Below are 27,917 nucleotides of genomic sequence, written 5' to 3' on the forward strand. Positions count from 1 at the left end.
AAACAGAAAGCGTGCAAGAATATTTGCTGAAGCTATTGAGGCAGTGTTAGGTGGGTTGGAAAATGCTAACTTGGGGGGGATACAAGGACTAATAAATTAACAGTAGCCACTGGCAGAGGTGAAAGTGATTCTTGCACTGCTTCTTTTGGAATGAGCAGCAGCCTAGAAAACAAGATGCAGGGTATTTCAGAGACTGCTGGGAGACATTCAGGTACAAGTAAACATGAGTTGTGTTAGGGTAGCTAAGAATAGGAACAGGTGCATGTATACTTGCATATATACCAATGCTAGGAGTTTGTTAAATAAATTTGATGAATTTGAGGTGTTGCTCAAAACATCAAAGGCAGACATTGTTGGGATATCAGAGATGTGGTGTCACACAGATATAAGGAATGCAGAACTGGAATTTGGGGAGTACAATGTGTACAGAAAGGATAGACAGGAAGGGAGGAGAGGTTATGCTGTTAGTTAAGAAACACAAAATCTAAGGTAGTGCATCCAATTGATGTTGGTGGACAGTGCAGTGTGACATAAGCATTGGGAGATCAAAATTGAGAGTAGGAGTGTGTTTTAGGTCTAATGACTCTGATGAGTATAATAAGAAACTGTACAGGTAAATAGAGTGGGCCAGTAAATCAGAGAGTCTTATAATGGGGGATTTTAATTTCCCAGATATTGACTGGAATTTGTGGGTTGGTCACAACAATGTGTGACCAACCAACTGGATGTAGGGAATAACTTTGATATATTATATTTGGATCTTAGAAAGTCTTTTAATACTGTTGCACATGGAAGACTGCTGAACAAATTGGAGGCAAATTGCTGCTATGGATAAAGGGATGGTTGCGTGGGAGAAGACAGAGTGGTAATCAATGGACACTGCTCATCGTGGACTAATGTTATTAGTGGAGTCCCTCAGGGTTCAGTGTTGGGTTCAGTGTTGTTGTCTATATTTATAAATGATATTGATGATGGTATATCAAGCTTAATGTCCAAGTTTGCAGATGACATGAAGGTTGGCAGAGTTGTTAAGGACACTAATGACAGTACGCTGCTGCAACAGGATCTAGAAAAGTTGAGCAGATGGGCTGAGAGGTGGCAAATGAAGTTTAACATTGACAAATGTAAAGTACTACATATGGGAAGCAGTAACCCCAGAGTAATGTATCAACTGTGTGGTACTACACTGACAGTGGTAGAGAACGAAAAGGACCTGGGAGTAATTTTATAGGCAGATATAAAGTTTTCTGAGCAGTGCAGGCCGTCTGCAAGAGTAGCTCATGGTGTCTTGTCAATGATAAACAGGAATTTTTTTAGCAGGGATAAGGCGGTGATTATTCCCTAGTATAAGGCAATGGTCAGGCCACACCTAGAGTACTGTATACAGGTCTGGAGGCCTCATTTTAAGAAGGATGTAGAGCTGTTGGAACGAGTACAGAGAAGGGAAACAAGATTAGTGAATGGAACAACGTGTTGCTCTTATGAAGAAAGACTTAAGTTTTGCAAATTACAGTGTCTGGAGACTAGGCACCTGCGAGGTAATCTGATTGAGGTGCATAAAGCCTCGAATGGTTTGAGCATGCTCAATGCTGATGTGAATCATTGTACTTCCCAAATTGAAATCTGCATCCCTTATACCTGAGTGGCCCCACATCTCTGATATCCCAACAATTTCTGCCTTGGATGTCTTAACCAGCATTTCAAATTCATGAAATTTATTTACCAGACTTCTAGCAGTGGTGGTGTACATGCAAGTATACATGCACCTGTTCTTACTCTTAGTTACTCTGGCACAGTCCATGTATTTACTTGTTTCATGACCCCAGCAGTTCCTGAAATCCCCAGCAACTGGCTTTCCAGGCTGCTGCTCATTTCGATTGCGAGAATCATTTTCACCTCTGCCTGCGGCTACTATTAATCTATTAATCTGTGAATCCCCCCCTCCCAAGCTAGCGGTTTTCCGACCCACCCAACTTTGCCTCGATAGCATCAGCAAATATTCTTGCATCCCTTCTATTTAAGCGTATCCCATCCTTGTAGGAGCAATCTGTCCTGTTAACAAGCACAGACCACGCTGAGAAAAATTCTACCCCAAGAGCCCTACACAATCTCTCTCTATGGCCGAATTGATTGACAAGGCTCTCATTATATATTCCCTCCTTTTGTGTCTGGACAGGATTGCAGAGACTTTCAAATTTTACCCTAACTCACAACTTTTTTCAGCTTTTGCCTGTATTTTAGAAGATGATACCTGCTCTACAATGTCAACAACTTTTGCCCCTGGGGCAGACATATGATTCTGATTATGAGCAGTTAGTAAAAATCTGCAAGAATTTTAAATTATCAGCTCAATGTGCTGAATATAGCTGCGGGTAGACAGATGATGGAGTAACAGACTTTAGTATTTACTATTAGTAATGGCCACAGGGTGCAAGGAAGCCCAGGGCTTATGCTGCACCAGCCAAAAAAAAAAAATACCTAATTAAAATAATAAAATTAAATAATGTAAAGAATTAATAAATAACAAAAGAAAAGGAATTAGACAACTTATGCATTTCCCTCTGAGTGTAGGTAACTACACCTTTGAATTTCCCCAAACTGGCAGCCTCAACCACCCATGTTGTGGTTGTCGGTATTGTTTTTAATGACAAGGGCTATAAAGCCAAATTCTGACTGTTCATAGTTTATTTATATACAGAATATCATTAGAGAGACATTAAATTATATGCTCCTGTAGTATGCTTATAATAGATCATTAGAGACATTAAATTATATGCTCCTGTAGAGGCCAATACATTTTAAATACATTAAAATTTCTTCTATATTTGCGTCATTTCCTAAGAGGTGAGATAAATCATGCGAGATGTTCAATACAGAGAGTGACTGAAAAGTGCTTGACCAGATGGTTGAATATAAAGGACAATCAACCAGTAAGTGATGGACTGTGAGTTGACAGTGACAGGGTGTCCACTGGGGTGGACATTCTCCCATTAATAAAAACAGATGTGTTAGATGAGTGTGCCCAATTTTCGTTCTTGCCAATGCCACTTCTCCTCGCCTGTTTCGTCTGAACCCAGAGAGCCTCAACATCCAGTTATGATAATATGCCTTGGGAATTATAGGCTTATAATAGATATAAGAAACCTGTGTTGTGAGAGTGAAGAAACAGGTTGTTTAGCAGCAAGGTTGGTACTCTCATTTCCTGGAATTCCAGAAGGTCCTGGGACCCAACAAAATGTTACTGACTTGCTACAGGAAAGTAACTGATAGTAAACAGTTTTCAGTATTGGTTGACAGGAAGAGAAATTTTTCTTTATGGCAAAGACCGCACTGAGAGAGGGTCAGTGTAGATTACAGCACACAAAATGTAAAATTCTACAATCCAGTCAAGTGCTAGCTTTATGGCACATAGCTTCGCAGTAAAGATACTGCATTCAGCTGGTAATGAAGCAGTAACAGTAAACGAAGGAAAGACTACACAACACCTACCGCATTGTCAGTTTTCGTTCCATCTGTGTATATTATACAGGCATCCAAGTTCAGAATAGTGTGAGCCGCATACAACTGTCTGATAGAGGAAGATGAACCATTCTTACCCCATTTGGTGAAAGTAACCATCACGAGAAGCAGGAGCATGAAACAAGGGTGGAAGAGGAAGAGTGGTGTTCTGAAAAATTTTACTTAAATCAACATTCCAAGTTTGAAGAATTACTCTTATTCACAGTGCTGCAGGTCAGTTTTCATTTGGCTTATTAGCATAAAAGGAATTGTGGCAGCATTGATAAGGGCATTTCAGATATTTTACAGATACTGATACTCAAAAGAAGGATGTGATGGGAGGCTCCAGATCTTGACTGCATTGTAAGACAGCAATATTTTTCTGTGAAGGCGTATTAGGAGATCATATGCTTCTATAGAAACACTTTGGACTTGAGAAATCCTGAAAGCTCCCAGGGCTCTCCTAGGAGCACTGTATTGGATGATATTTAGGCATTCTAATGTGCTTTTCCTAGCCGAGTTGTATACTGGAGGGCCATAATCTAAGCATGAACAGATCAGAGACTTGTAGAGTTGAAGTAAGAGTACCAATCAGCTCCCTATGATAAGGCCAAGGCTGACTGAAGTATGTTCAACTGTTTTAGACAGGTAGTTCGTAGATATGTGATATGTGCTTGGAAATTAAGCTTACTATCTAATATCAGGCCCAGAAATCTGATGCTGTTTTACTAGCGATATCAGATTATTGTTTAGCTGTAATTCAGGATGGGGATGGAGTGCATGTGGCTTACAAAAGTGAGTGGTGGTACGTTTCTGTTCTGCTAGTTGATATCTATTGTGTGAGGTCCAGGATTCAATTCTGTTTATGGCAAGTTAGAATTAACATTTGATGAAGTTCATGCTTTGAAACTGGCAGGAGATGGTGAGGTTATCCGCATACATGTAAGCCTTAACAGTTTTGGGGATGTCTTGTGTCATAAAGTTGACTCGAATTGTGAACAAAGTTCCGCTGAGTACAGATCCCTGCAGTATTCCTTTTTTTCTGAATATGGGATGTAGACGGTACGTTCTGGTAGAGGACCTGAAAAGAGCGGTGGCATAGAAAATTCTGAATTTTCTGGGGAGATGACTTCTTAGCGCTAGATGATAAAGGTCCAAAATAATACCATGTCACCAGGTAGTATCAAATGCCTTTTCAATACCAAAGTTGACCATGACTAGATGTTATTTCTTGATAAAGGCATTGTGTATATTGGATTCAGCTTTAATGAGTATGTCGAGAGTAGATCTGTTCTTATGGAAGCCATAATGATAATCTGATAAAAGATTCCCTGATTCTAAGATCCATGTAAATCTCGTATATATATTATTCTCTCAAAAATTTTTCTCATGCATCTTATAAGAGATATTAGCCTATAATTTTGAATGTAAGAATGGTCTTTGTCTGGTCTTTAGTATGGCAAGAATGAAAGAATGGCACCAGGAAAGAAGATAAACATTCTCTGAGTAGATCTGGTTATAGAAAATTAGTCGAGTACATAAGTCCTCTTCAACTAATTGTTTTAGCATAATGTAGTGAATATTATCTGGGCTGGCAGCACTATTTGAAGATTTATTTAAAGATTCCTTAAGTTCTGTTAAATTAAACAGTCGGTTGTATGGAAGTGAGAGATGTGTGGAGAAGTTAATTTTGTGGTGTTCTGCATCAGACTTGTGTGCTGAAAGCAAAGTAGGAAGTGGAAGCAGATAGATGTAGAGAATGATTCTGCTAACACATCGGCAATTTCTTTAGTGCAGACAGATCTTTCCCATTACAGAGGAGTATTGCAGAGGGTGGTCGAAAGAATTTTCCATTTAGAGCTTGTATTTTTCTGCAGATGTACCCTGGGTGTCTTTAGTTATAGGTGAGGCATATGCAATCCAGGAGTCACATTTTGTTTTTTGCCTAATCTGCCTTGCTTTGGCTTTAAGTTTTTTATATTCAATTAGATTACAGTGGTTTACAGTGTATCTGGGGTTTGAGTAAAAATATGTGGCAGTTATTTATGCATGTTTGCTGATTACTAAACTGAAGTCTGTTTGTTTCTATCACGTAAAGATTTTTCGCAGTTCATTAACAAAATATTACCTAGGTATTATACGCAAATGTGTACATAACTATAGTTTCTGCAATGGTTTACAAGTTTTATACCCCTATATTCGTAATCAGTATCAAATATTTGCCTCAAATACAACAAAATGCATGTTTAACCCGTAACTAAACACACTGCAAGGTAGCCGTCCTTGACCCAGAAAGGTAGATGGCCTCCTACCTCGCTCTTCTGGCCTGTCTGTGATTCTCAGAATTTTATTTTCTGAATAGTCTGGGAGACTCCTGTGTGTAGTTACGGGTTAAACTTGTCTGAGCATGCACTCACTTGTTTGTACAGTCCACTCAACCACAGAGCCTATATAAGTGGTACTTCCCTTATGCGGTCACAGAACTCCTGTAAAAACCATCGTGAGCTCTCATTGTGTGTTAGTTTTCTTTTAGTATGGCAACCAAAAAGTGCATAAACAGTCCCAACATATTTTGTTACATGTGTGGTTGTTTTGTTCCTGTAAAGCACAGGCGAAATATTACCGATTTTGTAAAAAAATCGTATTATGCATCTTTGACTTAAAACTAGGCGATCAGGATAAATCGTGGGCACTGCATGAAGTATGCCATACATGTGTCAAACATCTTGGAAAATGGAGTCAAAGAAAAAAGGTGTGCTTGTCATTTGCTATTCCTATGGTGTGGCATGAGCCAGTAAGCCAATGGTCAATGTATAAGGCAATGGTCAGGCCACACCTAGAGTACTGTATACAGGTCTGGAGGCCTCATTTCAAGAAGGATGTAGAGCTGCTGGAACGAGTACAGAGAAGGGCAACAAGATTAGTGAATGGAACAAAGGGGTGCTCTTACAAAGAAAGGCTTAAGTTTTGCAAATTACAGTGTCTGGAGACTAGGCACCAGCGAGATGATCTGATAGAGGTGTATAAAGCCTTGAATGGTTTGAGCATGCTCAATGCTGATGGGATTCTTCCTCTAGCTCAGAAAAATCACCTGAGAGGGCATAAATTCAAATTGAGGAAAGACAGATGTAGGATAGACGTGCGGAAATTTGCCTTTAGCCAGCGGGTGGTTGGTTGGTGGAACAGACTTCCATCCCTTGTCGTGAAAGTTGATAGCCTAAATAAGTTTAAGGCTCAGCTGGACAGGTATTTTGAACGAACAGAGGGGTGAAGTGGAAGTGGGTTTTTTTTTTTTTTTTTTTTTGGCTGATGCTGCATAAGCTTGCTTTCTTGCATCAAATGCCTCTGCTAATGCTAATGCTAAGCCAAGCTGAATGTTACATTTGTCATAAATGTAATGTTACAATGTTACAATTCAAAAAATAAAAAGCACATCAAATATCCAGATCTACCGTCAGCCCTAAGACCGGTTCTGCATGGACCTGATCTGCCTGTAAAACCTCCACCAGTAACTTTGGAGTCCACTTCTTCTTCCGCCGAAGCAGAAGCTAAAGAGTTTAGTGAAGAGGAATGTTATCAACCAGAAAATATTTTAACACCGCAGCAATTTATGCAAGTTGAACTGAACGATTTAGTAAGGGACTTAGGTCTTCCAAAGTATGCTGCTGAAATTCTGGGATCCAGACTTCGAGCGAAAAACTTACTTGCTCCAGGTACATCATTTTCCTGGTACAGAAATCATGAAAGGGAATTTATACAGTATTTTTCACAAGAAGGTCCTCTCGTATATTGCAGTGATATCGCTGGTTTAATAAGTGCCTTAGGGGCTCCATCATATGTTCCTAGTGAATGGAGACTATTTATAGACTCTTCTAAGACTAGTTTAAAAGGTGTTCTCTTGTATAATGGAGATAAGTACACATCTGTGCCAGTTTCTCATTCAGTCTACTGAAAAGAAACTTATGACAATCTAAAGTTGCTTCTGGAGAAAATTAAATATCAAGATCAAAAATGGCAACTATGTGGAGACTTAAAAGGTTATGTATGCTGTTGGGGCAACAGGGTGGGTACACTAAAATGCCATGCTTTATTTGTGAATGGGATAGCAGAGCTAAAGCGCTGCATTGGACAAAGAAGCAATGGCCTCAGAGGCACAATCTTACACCGGGGTCAAAAAATATTGTGCACAAAAGTTTGGTGAGGCCAGATAAAATACTTTTACCTCCACTGCATATCAAGTTAGGCATAATGAAGCAATTTGTTAAAGCTTTGAATAAGGATGGCGACTGCTCTAAGTACCTTTGCAGTAAATTTCCCTGTTTATCTGATGCAAAACTTAAGGAGGGTATCTTCATTAGTCCCCAAATTAGAAAATTGGTTTTAGATGGTCAGTTTGAAACTACTGTGACTGACATTGAAAGGAAAGCCTGGATAGCTTTTAAAAGTGTAATGGAAAACTTTTTAGGAAATCATAAATCGCAGGATTATGAGAAAATTGTTAAAAATATGCTCGAAAAGCTTCGCAATTTAGGTTGCAATATGAGCATCAAATTTGACTTTTTGCATGCCCATCTTGATTTTTTCCCCCAAAAAGCTTGCACAGATGAGCGAAGAACATTCTGTGCAATATTCTTCGCTCATCTGTGCTCTGCTCCATTTCCTTTATGTCCTGATGGAATCTCTCCCCTTATTCAAGGGGAGAGATTCCATCAGGACATAAAGGAAATGGAGCAGAGGTACCAGTGAAGGTGGAATACAAGCATGATGGGCGACTACTGCTGGTGTTTAAAAAGAGAGAAACCTGGCACTGTACATAAAAGAATAATGATTAAATGTTCTTTTCAAACAAAGAGACAAAGGTCTGATTAAAGAAAGTTTCAGAATTTTGATTAATACTTGTTAGTAGTAGTAGTAATAGTAGCAGCAGCAGCAGTGGCATTTGATGCAAGAAAGCAAGTGTATGAGCTTATGCAGCATCAGCCAAAAAAAAAAAAAAAAAATCACACCATTCCCTCCAAATGCCTGTCCAGTTCCTCCTTAAATTTATTCAACCTATCAACTTCCACAACGACAGATGGAAGTTTGTTCCAGCAATTAACCACCCGCTGGCTAAAGGCAAATTTCCGCACATCTAATCTACATCTGTCTTTTCTTAATTTGAATTTATGCCCCCTTAGGTTCGTAATCTGAACAAGTGGAAGGATCCCATCAAATTCAGCGTGCTCAACCCATTCAAGGCCTTATATACCTCAATCAGATCACTGCGCAGGTGCCTAGTCTCCAGCCACTGCAATTTGCAGAACTTAAGCCTCTCTTGGTAAGAGGATCCCTTCATTCCCCTCACCAATCTTGTTGCCCTTCTCTGTACACGCTCAAGTAAATCTACATCCTTCCTAAAATGAGGCCTCCAGACCTGTACACAGTACTCAAGGCGTGGCCTGACCATTGCCAGTATTTACGTACTTTTTGATATATGAAAATGTAATCCTATCAATCTGGCATTACTAAATACAATAAAATTATATACTTTTGTAAAACACAATACTTGTTTATTTCTTAAATTGTGATGTATCTGGATGTGATAGAAAAAAATCTAAGTCATATTTGAAATCACAGCTACATATTTCGGCAGTAGGACCTATTGAAATTCAAATCCCAGTGAACAAACTTAAATTTGTAAACTAGTGTTATTGGTGGCAGGAAACCTGCGGAACTTGTTCCAAGCACAGTTTTTCTCAAGTTTGGCATCACAGAAATCTGTATTCTACCAGTGTTGTGATTGTTGTAACTTGTGGTGTTGTGATTTCAGAATGGAAACTTTAGCTGCAGTTTGTATCTGATTTGTAATGAAAGTAGATATATTGTCAATAGGTTGTTCTTGACATAACTTCTGTCTAACTGGACCTAGAAGGAGTAGCTGTTCCACTTTGCTTTGTTGAACTTCCAGTTGAATCGTTTGTTGAGAGTTGGAGTTACCCACCATGTTTGTAGCGAGCAAATGTTTGGAAAGTGGTTGCTGTTTAGAGGACTGTTTGTCACTGTTTGTCATACTTGGAAAAACTGATGATGAGCAGATTTATTTTATTTATTTCGTATGATGTGATCAATACACGAAGGAACCAGTTTTTTCTTGCTTCCTTCGTGTATCGTGGCCGGGATATCCAACCAACCGGTTGGTTCGGCACCATCGTGATATCCAGCCCGAGGCGGGAATCGAACCCGCGACCTTTGGATTGCCAGGCAGGCACTTTACTTACCCGGCTAGCCCGGTCGGCCACATGAGCAGATTGATAAGTCTACTGCAGAGTTAAAACCTGTAAGTAGGGGAATATAGGTGGGAGATCCAGAGCTTAGTAGTGAGGTTGTTATTATTCATGAATGTTTTGACCAATTTTTCCCTTCGTTGGCAACCCCCGTAAGGGATAGTGGTCCTTGAAGTCACTAAAATGGCAGATTGGAGAAGAGAGTTTCATAACAAGATTATGACAGCTTCTAGACTAGTTTGTAAATGAATGTGCCTGGACAGTATATTTGATTTTACAAGCACAGCTACTCCTCCGGTGGCAACAGACTTCAAGATCCTCTCTTTTCTATACATTGTATAATTTGTAAATTTAGGTGAAGCCTGTGATGATAAGAGTGCTTCCTGAAGACATACTTCTATTGGATTGTATTGAATTAGTAAATCTCTAAAGTCATCAGGTCAGAATTGCTTCTTTGTCCTCAGCAGTTATACTGATGATACATTCAACATTATTTAGGTTTAGTTGTGCAAATTGTACTCATTTTTTTTTGTAAGTGGAGCATTTCTGTCTGTCTTGTTTTTTTTTGTCTTTTTTTGGGAAAAAGAGGTCTCCAGAATCCATGGTGTCATTTGCATGGAGTTCTAAAATGGGCTCTTCATTACCTCAACAAGTACAGGTCACTGTTGAAAAAAAGCCGAGAATTAGGGTTGAATTTGAAAGTGTCTGCAATTCTGCCCAGACACGATAGGAGGGAGTATATGATGAGAGCCTTGTCGATCAATTCGGCCCTGGAAAGATTGTGCAAGGCTCAAGGGGTACAATTTTTTTCAGCCTGGACTGTACTTGTTAACAGGAGAGATTGCTTCTACAGGGATGGGATACACTTAAATAGAAAGGGTGCAAGAATATTTGCTGATGCTATCGAGGCAGTGTTAGGTGGGTCGGAAAACTGCTAGCTTGGGGGGATACAAAGACTAATAGTTTAACAGTAACTGCAGGCAGAGGTGAAGGTGATTCTTGCACAACTTCTATTAGAATAAGAAGCGACCTGGAGCGAGGGGTGTTGGGGGTTTCAGGGACGGATGGCAGTCATCCTGGAATAGTTGGGTATATGGGATGTGTTAGGGTAACAAGGAATAGGCATAGGAGCATGTATGCTTGCATGTATACCAATGCTAGAAGTATAGTAAATAAATTTGATGAATTTGAAGTGTTGGTCAAGACATCAAAGGCGGATATTGTTGGGATAGCAGAGACGTGGTGTCACAAAGATATAAGGAATGCAGAACTGGAATTTGGGGAGTACAATGTGTACAGAAAGGATAGACAGGACAGAAAGGGAGGAGGTGTTATGCTGTTAATTAAGAAAAACATAAAATCAAAAGAAGTGCATCCAGTTGATACAGATGGACAGTGCACTGTTGAGTCTGTTTGGTGTGACATAAGCACTGCAAAAGCAAAGATAAGAGTAGGAGTGTGTTATAGGCCTAATGACTCGAATGAGTACAATGAACAATTGTACAGAGAAATAGAGTGGGCCAGTAAATCAGAATGTCTTATAATGGGGGATTTTAACTTCCCAGATATTGACTGGAACTTGTGGGTTGGTCACTCACACACTAGTCAGACTTTTGTGGATTTATTGGATGATTGTTTTCTGCAGCAGCATGTTCGAGAGGCAACCAGAGAAAGTAATACTCTTGATCTGGTTATCAGCAGTGATCATTCGTGTATTAAGAATTTGCAGATAAAGGAACCACTAGGTGGCAGTGATCACAGTGTGCTGAAGTGGGATTTACTCAAAGAGGTAACTACCGTCAGGGGTAAAGGAAAGGGTTTTTGCTTCCGTAAAGGGGAGTACAGTGGTCTCAGACAGTTTTTAAATTCTGTACAGTGGGATCGACTGACGATGTTACAAACAGTAAATTCTAAGTGGGAAGCATTCAAGGAATTAATCGTGGAAGCTACTAGACTTTTCATACCTATGAAGAAATATTGTTCAAGGTTTAGGCCTAAATGGTTATCAAATGAACTAATGAGACTCGTGACAGAGAAGAAAAATGCATGGGATGCATATAAATTATCAGGCAACGCAGAAGCCTGTAGCAGATATAAGCTAGTCTGTAATCGGGTCACAAAGGAGGTTCGGCAGGCAAAGGCGGATTACGAGAAATCTTTGGCAAAAGATGCTAAGAAAAACAGCAAGGATTTCTTTACTTATATAAACTCTAAAAGGAAGGGGCTGAATATGATTGGTCCACTTGACATCGATGGTTCGACTGTTGATGATCCTGCTCAGATAGCAAACAAACTGAATGAGTATTTTGCATCTACATTCACACGTGAGGAATCATTACAGTTTGAAAATGGAAGAAGGTTATCAAATTGTAGCAGTGTGCTTAATGATTTTGTAATAACTGAGAGCAAAGTGGAGGAGAAATTGTTGAAGTTAAACATAAGAAAGGCACCTGGGGCGGATGGGATCTATCCAGTTATATTAAAGGAGGCGGCAAAGCAACTAAGCAAACCCTTAGCCATAATTATGAGAGCATCCTTGGATTCAGGGGAGGTTCCCACGGACTGGAGATGTGCAAATGTATCCCCAATTCACAAAGGAGGTTCGAAGGGTGACACGAATAATTACAGACCAGTTAGTTTAACTTCTGTTCCGGGTAAAATAATGGAGTCACTGGTTAAAGATGCATTGCAGGATCATCTAGACAAGACTGCAGCAATAATTCAGACACAGCATGGGTTTGTTAAGGGAAAGTCTTGTCTGACAAATTTAATTGGTTATTATGATGTGGTCACAAAGGAACTGGATGCAAAAAATAATTTTGATATCATATACTTGGATTTCAGGAAAGCTTTTGACACTGTTGCGCATGGAAGACTACTGTACAAATTGGAGCAGAATGGTATTAAGGGTAAGTTGCTACAATGGATAAAAGGATGGTTAAGTGGGAGAAGACAGAGGGTGGTAATCAATGGGTGCTGCTCTTCGTGGACTAATGTTATTAGTGGAGTCCCACAGGGTTCGGTGTTGGGTCCACTGTTGTTTTGTATATTTATCAATGATATTCATGAAGGTATATCAGGCTTAGTGTCGAAGTTTGCAGATGACACGAAGGTTGGCAGGGTTGTTAATGACAGTAATGGCAGTGTGCTACTGCAACAGGATCTAGATAATTTGGGCAGATGGGCTAAGAAGTGGCAACTGAAGTTTAACCTTGACAAATGCAAAGTACTGCATATGGGTAGAAGTAACCCCAGAGAAACGTACCAACTGTGTGGTACTACACTTAAGGTGGTAGAAAATGAAAAAGACCTGGGAGTAATTGTGCAGTCAGATATGAAGTTTTTTGAGCAATGTAGACAGGCTGCTAGGGCAGGTCATGGGGTTTTGTCAATGATATATAGGAATTTTGCTAGCAGGGAAAAGGAGGTGATTGTCCCTCTGTATAAGGCAATGGTCAGGCCACGCCTTGAGTACTGCGTACAGGTCTGGAGGCCTCATTTTAGGAAGGATGTAGATTTGCTTGAGCGTGTACAGAGAAGAGCAACACGATTGGTGAGGGGAATGAAGGGATCCTCTTACCAAGAGAGGCTTAAGTTCTGCAAATTGCAGTGGCTGGAGACTAGGCACCTGCGCGGTGATCTGATTGAGGTCTATAAGGCCTTGAATGGGTTGAGCACGCTGAATTCTGATGGGATCCTCCCACTTGTTCAGAATACGAACCTACGGGGACATAAGTTCAAATTAAGAAAGGATAGATGTAGAATAGATGTGCGGAAATTTGCCTTTAGCCAGCGGGTGGTTAATTGCTGGAACAAACTTCCATCTGTCGTTGTGGAAGTTGATAGGTTAAATAAATTTAAGGAGGAACTGGACAGGCAATTGGAGGGTATGGTGTGATTTTTTTTTTTTTTTTTTTTTTTTGGCTGATGCTGCATAAGCTCCTACACTTGCTTTCTTGCATCAAGTGCCACTACTACTACTACTACTACCTAAACGTTCATATACTTCCATACTGTTGGTGGTGGATTTCATTTTTTTTTTTTTTTTTTTTTGGGCCTGAGTCAGATTTTAATTGTTCCTTTTCAACTGGGGCAGATGGAGTATCAATACGGATGCAGATTGGGGGATTTGTAGCTTCACCAGTTTTCTTTTTTTGAAAATTATCTTTTTTAGAGGTTTAAAGAGTATATTTAGCATTAGCAGAGGAATATGATGCAAGAAAGCACGCTTATATAGCATTATCAAAAAAACACCCTTCCAGTTTCACCCATCCAATTCACTCCAAAAGTTTGTCAAGTTCAGCCTTGAATTTATTTAAGCTGTCAACTTCCACAATGACAGATGGAAGTTTGTTCCAGCAATCAACTAGCACTGGCTAATGGCAAATTTCCCCACATCTATTCTACAACTGTCTTACCTTGTTTTGAATTTCTGCCCCCTCAGGTGCAGAATCTGAGCAAGAGAAAGAATCCCATGGGCATTGAGCTTGCTCAAACCATTCAAGGCCTTATACACCTCAATCAGATCACCTCGCAGGTGCCTAGTCTCCAGACTCTGCAGATTGCAGAATTTTAGCCTTTCTTGGTAACAGCAACCCTTTGTTACACACACACACTAATCTGGTTGCCCTTCACTGTACTCGTTCTAGCACTCTACATCTTTCCTAAAATGAGACCTCGAGATCTGTACACAGTACTCAAGGTGTGGCCCGACAATCACCTTGTACAAGGGGATAATCACTTTCTTATCCCTGTTAGCAACTAGCAAAATTCCTATGAAAGTAGGAAGACAAGACCCTATGAACTATTCTTGAAGTCTGTGTGCTCTGCTCAGAAAACTTCACATCTGACTCCAGGTTTTTTTCATTCTTGACTACCCTAAGTTACTCTCGGGTTACTTCTATGCATATGCAGTACTTTGCATTTGTCAATGTTAATCTACAGTTGCCATCTCTCAGCCTATCTGCTGAACTTTTCCAGATGTGTAGTGGATGATTCTCATCAACTGGTGCAACACCACCACTTTGCTTATTGGAGGCTTGAAGTGGTGGAACCCATGTTTAGTCTCCAGAGCTAAGTTCCAATCAATCCTTCCTCATCTCTTCCATCATGTAGTATGACTGATGACTTTGGAGGTTATGATGGACATGATGGTAAGATCCAATCTTCCTTACATTTCGAGGGTACAGCTCTAAAACGGTGTTTGCATGCCGGTCGCTAGTTAGTACACCGAACCGAACCTATTGGTACCTCTTTAGGAAACTTCCGGATCAGCTAGTGATGTAATCATATAATCTACATCTATTCTTCCAGATAGTGACTGGAGGGAGTCTGATATGCAGGGGAGGGAATTGTCAAGGCCACGTTATGTCAAGGATCTGTGTATATTCTTACAATGTGTGTGCCATATCCAAAAATTTCATTACTTCATACAGCATGTCCCCCCACTTTTTCTTACTATTGAATACACCATGAATAATCAAACTAATAGAGTAAGCTTATCTGCAAAAAGATCTAAACCTCCCAAACACTTCCTAGCTCATTTCACAAATATATGTGGGTCTCAGTTCCAATCTCAACGATGTCCATTTCCACTTTCAGTCTGCCAAACCCCATGTACTTTTTCTGACAGAATCTCAGTTATCAGTTGATTCAACTATTGCTCATCTCAGTTGCACAAATTATTCGCTGTATGATTACTTTCGCCTCAAAGGTGGTACTTGTGTATATTTCCATTCCGATATTCCCTGTCAGAAACTTGGTAATTTGGAATCTCCTCTTTTTGATCATCTCTGGCTTAAAATCTCTCTCTCTCTCTCTCTCTCTCTCTCTCTCTCTCTCTCTCTCTCTCTCTACTTCACTGTGCCAAATTCATCTGTTTTGCTGCCGTTCTCCTATTTCACTAATGACTTGGAGCTCTTCGACATCCTCTCTTTGCAACTTGACTTTCTCCAGTCCAACTTTCCTAACAGTGAGGTAATTTTCCTTGGTGATTTTAATGTTCACAACTCCAGCTGGCTTCCGTTTTCTGGTCACACTGACCCAGCTGGTCGAGATGCTGAGGCTTTTGCAATTACTAATGACCTTGCACAGATTGTTCATTTACCTACAAGAATACCAGACAATCCTAACCATACAGCCAACACGCTTGATCTTTTTCTCACAAACAACCGTTCTAAGTACACGGTTGAGTTAGTGGTCCTTTAGGCAACTCTGCAACCCACATATTCGAAGTCTTTCTTCATAAGGACGCCTTTTGCCGATCTCACCAGGCGAGTTACCCTTCTTTGCACCCTTTCAAGAAGCTCGATGTCTTTCTTCAGGTGCGGTCTCCATACTTGAACACAGTATTCCAAGTGTGGTCTAACATAAGCCTTATATAATGGGATTATCACGTCCCTATCTCTACTTGCAAAAGTTCGATAGATCATCGATAGGACACCATGGGCCTTCCTTGCAACCTGTTTACAATGCTCAGAGAATTTCATGTCTGACCGTATCGTAACACCCAAGTCCCTTTCCTCCAGTACTGGGTTTAGTTGAACTCCACCAAGTGAATAAGTTTTTTTGGGATTACTGTTTCCCAGGTGCAATACCTTACACTTTGTTGTATTAAAGCACAGCTGCCATTTTTCTGACCATTCCTGAAGTCTATCTAGGTCTCTCTGAAGAAGCTCAGCTTGACAGTGATCATTAACTACTCTCCCAATTTTAACATCATCTGCAAATTTAGACATCACGCCCTCTATCCCTTCATCAATGTCGTTTATGAAAATTAAAAACAACAGTGGTCCTAATACTGATCCTTGGGGAACCCCACTTCTTACATCAACCCAATCTGAGGAATAGCCATTTATCACAACCCTCTGCCTCCTGCCCTGAAGCCATCCTTCTATCCATCTAAGGATTTTCCCAGTGATTCCAACCTGTTCCAGCTTATAAAGCAACCGCTCATGTGGGACTGAGTCAAAAGCTTTGCTGAAATCTAAATAAACAATGTCGAAATTATTCCCTAAATCCAGCTCGTGAGTGACCCTTTCGAAATAGCGAACCAGATTTGTTAAACATGATTTTCCCTTTACGAAACCATGCTGAGTATCCTTGAGAATTTCAATTCGATCCAAATGATCCTGAATTCCACCCTTGATCATTGCCTCCATGATTTTCCCTACTACTATGTACAATAACATCATCTTTTGTGCCCTTAAAAGATGATTTCTGATTTCTACTAACATGTACAATAACATCATCTTTTGTGCCCTTAAAAGATGATTTCTGCTCTACAACTCATCAAGGACCAGAGTATGTGCCCCCAGGAGACATACCCTGGTCCTGTTCCACCTATCCTTCTTGCATAGTATACTCCCCATCTCTCTGACAATAGAGTCACCAACAATAACTAGTTCCTTTGGGACCAGCACATTCTGTTTTGCCTGATGCACAGGAGTGAGCTCTGTCATTGAGACAGTGCAGGGCAGCTGAGAGTTTGATGGGCCACTCATATTAATTTCTTTGAGGTCATTTGTCCTAGACCTCAAAGCTCTCATAGATGCCCATCAGAATGCTGAGTTGGCACCTAATTTCTTGACACTCTAGACACCTAAGGAACACAAAGGCATCCTCCTTGGCTAGATCATGTCCTGTTTTAGAAAGGTTGGCAAACATTTCACACATTTTTTGAGACTTTGATGTGTTGGAGAATCGCCCCCTTCATTTTTCCCCCAAGTCACAGCACTCTCGCTAGTCTGTGATCTTTGCTTCACAGCTCTAGTCTGGGTCATGATTTCCATTTAAATACAATTTAATTAACAAGGAATTTTAATAAGATTAATATTAGCATTAGCATTAGCATTAGTAGAGGCATTTGATGCAAGAAAGCAAGCTTATGCAGCATCAGCCAAAAAAAAAAAAAAAAACCCACTTCCACTTCACCCCTCTGTTCGTTCCAAATACCTGTCCAGCTGAGCCTTAAACTTATTTAGGCTATCAACCTCCACCACAAGGGATGGAAGTCTGTTCCACCAACCAACCACCCGCTGGCTAAAGGCAAATTTCCTCACGTCTATCCTACATCTGTCTTTCCTCAAAAATATTATTTTTGATTAATTGATAATACAATAATAAGCTAACAGATTTTTAATATAGTGCTTCGAATTACACTATCTAGTTTTACTTTATATCTTACGCTATCAGTTCGAGATATATACGTTACGCTATTTCTTATCGACTACAATATGGTGGCTAGGTCAACAATATTGGCACCAATGCCGGCAGTTATAACTTCCAAAAATCGCTGGTTAAATTCAAAATAAGAAGCTAATGAATGCTACTAAATCTATTTAATATCTCTGTAAAACACAATGTACATGTTAATTAACGAAGAATACAGTAAAAATTAAAAATACTTATCCCGTTACAGCAGCCAAAAATCCACCAACTGTTCTCTTCCGTGACCCTAGCTCCCTCCTATTGACTCTATTTCAGAAGATCCTCCCAAATGACAGTCATTAATGCTATTTTTAACATGTTCAGTTTATTTATCAAAGCTTTTACTTCATGAACCACTGTTGGTTTTTGTTCCTCGCATTCTGAGATATCAATGAGTGCTGCATGAATTTTACTGTAATTTTTTTTTCAATGATCTCTCAGCATTGTAATGTGATGACCACCTTGTGCTGTTGTTGTTATTTAGTTTTTAGGAACATTAGGAATATTGCTCAGGGGATATGCGGTGGTAATTCCCCAACCTTTCCGCATCCTCTGTATTTGGTGGTCACGGGCTCGAACCCGGTCTAATCAAGAAGCAGTGTGCTACACACTGCTGCTCCTGCCCACCTGGCTAGGGAGGCACCTCCATCTTGTGTCTGATCGATTTTTGACCAAGATTGTATTCTCCTTCATACTCAATTTAGACCATCTTGTGGTGAGGCTGTAAAGAATGTGCAGAGTGCTGCCTGTAAAATGCCAAAAAAATTAACGGCAGTCAAACAGCTTTCTCAGGATGTGGTCCCTACTAAATTAAGACTGTGTGAAGAACATGGAACCCATACTGCTACGTTTTTGACTTGAATCTGGCTTGGACTCCAAAATACATTTTATTCATATTAGAAGCATTATCATATGACTGAGATCTGTAATTTGCTATATCTATTCCATGTTTATCAAGAACAGATGCTACCATGTCAAAAAGATATTTTGCATCATGCTTTTCAATGGGAACAAACATCAAGAAACCCTCACGTACTTTGCCACCTTTTGATGCACAATAAATAATGACCGACAACTGATCTGTGTGACTTATTTCAGGAGTTGAATCAACACTGATGCCATAATATTTGGCTTCTTTAATTTCAGATGTGATGTGTGCGAACACTTTTAACCCTAATAAATTTATTAATTTCTTACCTGTCGTAATTCTTCATATGAAGAATTTATTAATTCTTCATATGAAGAATTACGACAGGTAAGACATGTGGTTAAGACAGATACGAAAGATTTCCACTTCCTGGATTTCCATATTTTCTTATATGCTCTTTTAGAAAAGGATCAAACTCAGATAGGTCAATACCCCCGAGGAAGTTGCCATTGTTAGGATTACTGTGTTGATCATTATCACCAGGAAAAGCTATACCTCTTTCTTCCAAAAATTTTACTACAGCAACTACTTTTCTTGAAACTTCAGTCCAGTATTTAGTTGCTTTTTCCTTCTAGATTTGCAATTTTGTGTCATTCCGGGTAGACTTTTGAAACTGCAAAATATTAGATTTAGAAGTGAAATGCATGTGCATTTTTCCAGTTGTCAAATCCAGTTTGAAATTGATTACATATCTCATTAAATCTGTCTTTAAATAACACACACACACACACACACACACACACACACACACACACACACACACACACACACACACACACACACACACACACACACACACACAATTTTTTAGAAGTTGATTTCAAATTGCAGTCTAAATTCTGTTGTTTGTTATTTGGTTTTTAGGAGCATTAGCAACTAAGGCCATATTGCTCCGGGGATATGCGGTGGTCATTCCCTGACCTTTCCGCATCCTCCGTATTTGGTGGCCATGGGCTTGAATCCCAGTCTAATCAAGAAGCGTGTGCTAAGCACTGCTGCTCCTGCCCACAGAGGTGCTGTCTAAATTCTGAGACAGAACATTTTGAGCAATGTGATGAATGAGATCAGCATTTATTTTCCATTTAGCTGGATCAGTACTGAAATTTATGATAGTGAAAAAGTAACAGATGTTTTTTAGGTACTTATGTCATTCACAGGCTTCGATTCATCTTTATTTGCAATTACATCAGTTTTCGATGCTGACACTATAGAATCTACCTGGTCTGATTCTAATTCTATATCAATTTTACCTTTATTTGTTCATTCGTTGGTAGGTCTAGAGGTAGGCCTATGAATGCCATCACTGAAATCTTCAGATTGAGAAAGAGCAGGCTTATTGCAGGAGTGGTTTGGAACATTTATATTACAGCAATGAATTTTTCATTTTACCCAAAGCTTTTCTTTTTCCATAACCAGATTCGTGATTTCACATATATCCTTCAGACATTTTAAATCACTTCAAACACAGTTAACACAATAAATTTTTAGCATTAGCATTAGTAGAGGCATTTGGTTGGCAGGGTTGTCAAGGACACTACTGACACTACACTGCTGCAACAGGATCTGGAAAGGTTGAGCAGATGGGCTGAGAGGTGGCAAATGAAGTTTAACATTGACAAATGTAAAGTACTACACATGGGAAACAGCAACCCCAGGGCAACGTATCAACTCTGTGGTACTACACTGACAGTGGTAGAGAATGAAAGGGACTTGGGGGTGATTGTGCAGGCAGATATGAAGTTCTCTGAGCAGTGCAGACGGGCTGCAAGAGTAGCTCATGGAGTATTGTCAATGATATACAGGAATTTTTCCAGCAGGGACAAGGAGGTGATTATTCCATTGTATAAGGCAATGGTCAGGCCACACCTAGAGTACTGTATACAGGTCTGGAGGCCTCATTTCAAGAAGGATGTAGAGCTGCTGGAACGAGTACAGAGAAGGGCAACAAGATTAGTGAATGGAACAAAGGGGTGCTCTTACGAGGAAAGGCTTAAGTTTTGCAAATTACAGTGTCTGGAGACTAGGCACCAGCGAGGTGATCTGATAGAGGTGTATAAAGCCTTGAATGGTTTAAGCATGCTCAATGCTGATGGGATTCTTCCTCTAGCTCAGAAAAATCACCTGAGAGGGCATAAATTCAAATTGAGGAAAGACAGATGTAGGATAGACGTGCGGAAATTTGCCTTTAGCCAGCGGGTGGTCGGTTGGTGGAACAGACTGCCATCCCTTGTGGTGGAGGTTGATAGCCTAAATAAGTTTAATGCTCAGCTGGACAGGTATTTTGAACGAACAGAGGGGTGAAGTGGAAGTGGGTTTTTTTTTTTTTTTTTTTTTTGGCTGATGCTGCATAAGCTTGCTTTCTTGCATCAAATGCCTCTACTAATGCTAATGCTAATGCTAATGCTAATGCTAATTTGATGCAAGAAAGCAAGCTTATGGCATCAGCCAAAAAAAAAAAAAAAAAAAAAAAAAACCACTTCCAGTTCACCCCTCTGTTTGTTCAAAATACCTGTCCAGCTGGGCCTTAAACTTATTTAGGCTATCAACTTCAACGACAAGGGATGGAAGTCTGTTCCACCAACCAACCACCCGCTGGCTAAAGGCAAATTTCCGCACGTCTACCCTACATCTGTCTTTCCTCAATTTGAATTTATGCCCTCTCAGGTGATTATTCTGAGAGGGATGAAAAATCCCATCAGCATTGAGCATGCTCAAACCATTCAAGGCTTTATACACCTCTATCAGATCACCTCGCTGGTGCCTAGTCTCCAGACACTGTAATTTTCAAAACTTAAGCCTTTCTTTGTAAGAGCACCCCTTTGTTCCATTCACTAATCTTGTTGCCCTTCTCTGTACTTGTTCCAGCAGCTCTACATCCTTCTTGAAATGAGGCCTCCAGAACTGTATACAGTACTCTAGGTGTGGCCTGACCATTGCCTTATACAAGGGAATAGTAGTAGTAGTAGTGGCATGTGATGCAAGAAAGCAAGTGTATGAGCTTATGCAGCATCAGGCAAGAAAAAAAAAAAAAAATCGTGCCATTCCCTCCAAATGCCTGTCCAGTTCCTCCTTAGATTTATTTAACCTTTTAATGGAAGTTTGTTGCAGCAATTAACCACCTGCTGGCTAAAAGCAAATTTCCGCACATCTATTCTACATCTGTCTTTTCTTAATTTGAATTTATGCTCCCTTAGGTTCGTAATCTGAACAAGTGGAACGATCCCATCAGAATTCAGCATGCTCAACCCATTCAAGGCCTTATACACCTCAAACAGATCACCGCGCAGGTGCCTAGTCTTCAGCCACTGCAATTTGCAGAACTTAAGCCTCTCTTGGTAAGAGGATCCTTCATTCCCTTCACCAATCTTGTTGCTCTTCTCTGTACACGTTCAAGCAAATCTACATCCTTCCTAAAATGAGGGCTCCAGACCTGTACGCAGTACTCAAGGCGTGGCCTGACCATTGCCTTATACAGAGGGACAATCACCTCCTTTTCCTTGCTAGCAAAATTCCTATATATCATTGACAAAACTCCATGACCTGCCCCGGCAACCTGTCTGCACCGCTCAGAAAACCCCATATCCGACCGCACAACCACTCCCAGGTCTTTCTCATCTTCCACCACCTTAAGTGCAGCACCACACAGCTGGCACCCCTCTCCTGGCTTACCTCCACCCATATGCAGCACCCTGCACTTGTAAAGGTCAAACCTCAGTTGCCACTACTCAGCCCATCTATGACCCCAATTTACAAAGGAGGATCAAAGGCTGACAGTTTGGCGTGACATAAGCACTGCGAAAGCAAAAATAAGAGTAGGAGTGTGTTATAGGCCTAATGACTCGAATGAGTACAATGAACAATTGTACTCAAATAGAGAAATAGAATGGGCTAATAAATCAGAATGTCTTATAATGGGGGATTTTTAACTTCCCAGATATTCACTGGAACTTGTGGGTTGGTCACTCACACACTAGTAAGACTTTTGTGGATTTATTGGATGATTGTTTTCTGCAGCAACATGTTAGAGAGGCAACCAGAGAGGGTAATACTCTTGATCCGGTTATCAGCAGTGATCACAGTGTACTGATGTGGGATTTACTTAAAGATATAATTACCATCAGGGGTAAAGGAAAGGGTTTTTGCTTCTGTAAATGTGAGTACAGTGGTCTCAGACAGTTTTTAAGTTCTGTAGAGTGGGATCAACTGACAAGGTTATCAACAGTAAATTCTAAGTGGGAAGCATTCAAGGAATTAATCGTGGAAACTACTAAACGTTTCATGCCTATTAAGAAATATGGTTTAGGCCTAAATGGTTATCAAATGAACTAATGAGACTCGTGACAGAGAAGAAAAATGCATGGGCTGCATATAAATTATCAACCGACTCAGAAGCCTGTAGCAGATATATGCTAGTCTGTAATCAGGTCACAAAGGAGGTTAGGCAGGCGAAGGCAGATTACGAGAAATCTTTCGCAAAAGATGCTAAGAAAAACAGCAAAGATTTCTTTTCTAATATAAACTCTAAAAGGAAGGGGTTGAATCTGATTGGTCCACTTGATATCGATGGTTCGACTGTTGATGATCCTGCTCAGATAGCAAACAAACTGAATGAGTATTTTGCATCTACATTCACAAATGAGGAGTTTTTAAGGTTTGAAAATGGCAGAAGGTTATCAAATTGTAGCAGGGTGCTTAATGATTTTGTAATAACTGAGAGCAAAGTGGAGGAGAAACTGTTGAAGTTAAACATAAGAAAGGCACGTGGGGTGGATTGGATATATCCAGTTATATTAAAGGAGGCGGCAAGGCAACTAATCAAACCCTTAGCCATAATTATGAGAGCATCCTTGGACTCAGGGGAGGCCCCAACGGACTGTAGTTGTGCAAAGGTATCCCCAGTTTACAAAAGGGGATTGAAGGGTGACACGAGTAATTACAGACCAGTTTGTTTAACTTCTGTTCCGAGTAAAATAATGGAGTCATTGGTTAAAGATTCATTGCAGGATCATCTAGACAAGACTGCAGCGATAATTCAGACACAGCATGGGTTTGTTAAGGGAAAGTCTTGTCTGACAAATTTGATAGCATATTATGATGTGGTTACAAAGGAACTGGATGCAAAAAAAAAAAGCTTTTGACACTGTTGCGCATGGAAGACTATTGTACAAATTGGAGCAGAATGGTATTAAGGGTAAGTTGCTACAATGGATAAAAGGATAGTTGAGTGGGAGAAGACAAAGGGTGGTTACCAATGGGTGATGGTCATTGTGAACTAATGTTATTAGTGGGGTCCCACAGGGTACGGTCCACTGTTGTTTTGTATATTTATCAATGATATTGATGATGGTATATCAGGCTTAGTGTCGAAGTTTGCAGATGATACAGTTGGCAGGGTTGTTAATGACAGTAATGGCAGTGTGCTACTACAACAGGATCTAGAAAATTTGGGCAGATTAGCATTAGTAGAGGCATATGATGCAAGAAACCGAGAATAATCACCTCCTTATCCCTGCTAGAAAAATTCCTATATATCATTGACAATACACTATGAGCTACTCTTGCAGCCCATTTGCACTGCTCAGAGAACTTCATATCTTCCTGCACAACCACCCCCAGGTCCCTTTCATTCCCTACCACTGTCAGTGTAGTACCACAGAGTTGATACGTTGCTCTGGGGTTGCTGTTTCCCATGTGTAGTACTTTACATTTGTCAATGTTAAACTTAATTTGCCACCTCTCAGCCCATCTGCTCAACCTTTCCAGATCCTGTTGCAGCAGCACAGTGTCAGTAGTGTCCTTGACAACCCTGCCAACCTTTGTATCGTCTGCAAACTTCGACATTAAGCTTGATATACCATCATTAATATCATTTATGAATACAGAAAACAATAATGGACCCAACACTGAGCCCTGAGGGACTCCACTAATAACATTAGTCCACGACGAGCAGTGTCCATTGATTACCACTCTCTGTCTTCTCCCCCTCAGCCACCCCTTTATCCACAGCAGCAATTTGCCTCCAATGTCACACTGCTCCAATTTGTGCAGCAGTCTTCCATGTGCAACAGTATCAAAAGCCTTTCTAAGATCCAAGTATATAATATCAAAGTTATTCCCTGCATCCAATTCTTTTGTGACTGCATCATAGTATCCAAACAAATTGGTCAGGCAAGGCCTTCCCTTAACAAAAGCATGCTGTGTCCAAGCTGTAACTGAAGTCTTGTCTAGATGATCCTGCAGTGCTTCTTTAACTAGTGCCTCCATTAATTTTCCTGGAACAGAAGTTAAACTCACAGGTCTATAATTACTTGTGTCAGCCTTTGATCCTCCTTTGTGAATTGGGGTCACATTTGCACATCTCCAGTCTGTGGGTACCTCCCCTGAGTTCAAGGAAGCTCTCATAATTATGGCTAAGAGTTTGCTTACTTCCTCTGCTGCCTCCTTTAATATAACTGAATAGATCCCATCCACCCCAGGTGCTTTTCTTGTGTTTCTCTTCAACAATTTCTCCTCCACTTTACTCTCAGTTATTACAAGATTCTCTAGCTTACTGCTAGAGTTGAATACACCTCTGGCTTTCCCCTCGCTAAATAACTCCTCATGTGTGAATGTCGATGCAAAATATTCATTTAGTTTGTTAGCTACCTGAGCAGGATCATCAACAGTTGACCCATCGATATCAAGTGGACCAATCTGATTCATCCCCTTCCTTCTAGAGTTTACATAAGTAAAGAACTCTTTGCTGTTTTTCTTTGCATCCCTTGCCAAAGATTTCTCGTAATCTGCCTTCGCCTGCCTAACCTCCTTTGTAACTTTGTTAGAGATCAACTTGTATCTATCATAGGCTTCTGTGTCACCCATTAATTTGTATGTATCCCATGCATGTTTCTTCTCTGCCATATGCCTCATCAGTTCATCTGACATCCATTTAGGCCTAAACCTTGAACAATATTTCTTAGTTGGTATGTAAAGCCTAGTAGCTTCCAAGATAAGTTCTTTGAGTGCTTCCCATTTTGCATTTGCTGTTGGTAACATCATCAGTTGGTCCCACTGTATAGAATTTAAATACTGACTCAGTCCATCGTAGTCGCCTTTACAAAAGCAATAACCCTTCCCTTTACCCCTAATGGTAGTTACCTCTTTGAGTAAATCCCACTTCAGCACACTGTGATCACTGCCACCTAGTGGTTCATTTATCTGCAGATTCTTAATGCATGAAGAATCACTGCTGATAATCAAATCAAGAGTATTCCTCCCTCTACTTGCCTCCCGAACATGCTGATGTAGAAAACAATCATCCAATAAATCCACAAAAGCCTTGCTAGTGTGTGAGTGACCAGCCCTCAAATTCCAGTCAATATCTGGGAAATTAAAATCTCCCATTATAAGACTCTCTGATTTACTGGCCCACTCTATTTCCCTGTACAGTTTCTTATTATACTCATCAGAGTCATTAGGCCTATAGCACACTCCTACTCTCAATTTTGATCTCCCAATGCTTACGTCACACCAAACTGACTCAACACTGCACTGTCCAGCGATGTCCACTGGCTTCACTTCCTTGGATTTTATGTATTTCTTAACTAATAGCATAACCCCTCCTCCCTTCCTATCCAGTCTATCCTTTCTGTAGACGTTGTACTCCCCAAATTCCAGTTCTGCATTCCTTATATCTGTGTGACACCACGTCTCTAATATCCGAACAATATCTGCCTTTGATGTTTTGGGCAATACCTCAAATTCATCAAATTTATTTACTAAATCCTAGCATTGGTGTATACGCAAGTATACATGCACCTGTTTCTATTCTTAGCTACCCTAACATAACCCATGTGTTTACTTGTACCGCAATGACTCCCAGCAGTCTCTGAAATATCCTGCATCTTGTTTTTCAGGCTTCTGCTCATTCCAATAGAAGCAGTGCAAGAATCTCTTTCACCTCTGCCAATGGCTACTGTTAATCTATTCGTCTTTGTCTCCCCCCAAGCTAGCAGTTTTCTGACCCACCTAACACTGCCTCGATAGCATCAGCAAATATTCTTGCACCCTTTCTATTTAAGTGTATGCCATCCCTGTAGAAGCAATCTCTCCTGTTAACAAGTACAGACCAGGCTGAAAAAAATTCTACCCCTTGAGCCTTGCACAATCTTTCCAGGGCCGAATTGATCGACAAGGCTCTCATCATATACTCCCTCCTATCGTGTCTGGGCAGAATTGCAGACACTTTCAAATTCAACCCTATTTCACGGCTTTTTTTCAACAGTGACCTGTACTTGTTAAGAAATTCTGCCGGTCTCCTACTCTTGATATCATTAGTGCCAACGTGTACAACTATATCACCTTTTGTGCCCTTAAAAGATGATATCTGCTCTACAACGTCATCAACCTTTGCCCCTGGCAGACATACCCTGGGAAATACACTTCCATTTCATCCCTCCATTCGTTTGAAATACCTGTCCAGCTGAGCCTTAAATTTGTTTAGGCTATCAACTTCAACAACATGTGATGGAAGTCTGTTCCACCAACCAACTACCTACTGGCGAAAGGAAAATTTCCACACATCTATCCTACATCTGTCTTTCCTCAATTTGAATTCATGCCCTCTCGGGTGATTATTCTGAGCAAGAAGAAGAGGTTCCCCCCCCCCCCATGAATATTTATAATACACTTTCTTTCGAAACAGAAGTGAAATCTGTAATTAATTGCAAATTCTGTGCAGGTATACAAACAGAAGTGAAATCTGTAATTAATTGCAAATTCTGTGCAGGTATACTAAGGTGTGCTTAGTATACCTGATTGTTTGCCTATGTTACATAGCGTAAATATTTAACATTTTATCTGGCTATAAATTAAAATTTTTCATTGGGACTAAGTCTATGCAAACCACCATGAAAATATGTTTAAGAATATTCAAAAATCATTAATATATTGGACATTATTAGCTGGTGATTGAGAGGGGAAGAGGGATAATAGTGCCACTTCACTGAAGATTAAAAAAAAAAAAAAAAAAAAAAAATAGT

General features: G+C 40.2%; 1 protein-coding gene across 2 annotated transcripts in view; it reads right to left on the minus strand.

Moving 5' to 3' along the window:
* LOC150078580 (voltage-dependent calcium channel subunit alpha-2/delta-3-like) overlaps positions 1 to 27,917 on the minus strand; it is a 1,140,037-nt gene that overhangs the window by 169,123 nt on the left and 942,997 nt on the right. The gene's annotated exons all lie outside the window — the stretch shown is intronic.

This window comes from Mastigoproctus giganteus, chromosome 11, assembly GCF_048544385.1.
Source record: "Mastigoproctus giganteus isolate SK-2022 chromosome 11, ASM4854438v1, whole genome shotgun sequence".
Taxonomy (NCBI): Eukaryota; Metazoa; Arthropoda; class Arachnida; order Uropygi; family Thelyphonidae; genus Mastigoproctus; species Mastigoproctus giganteus.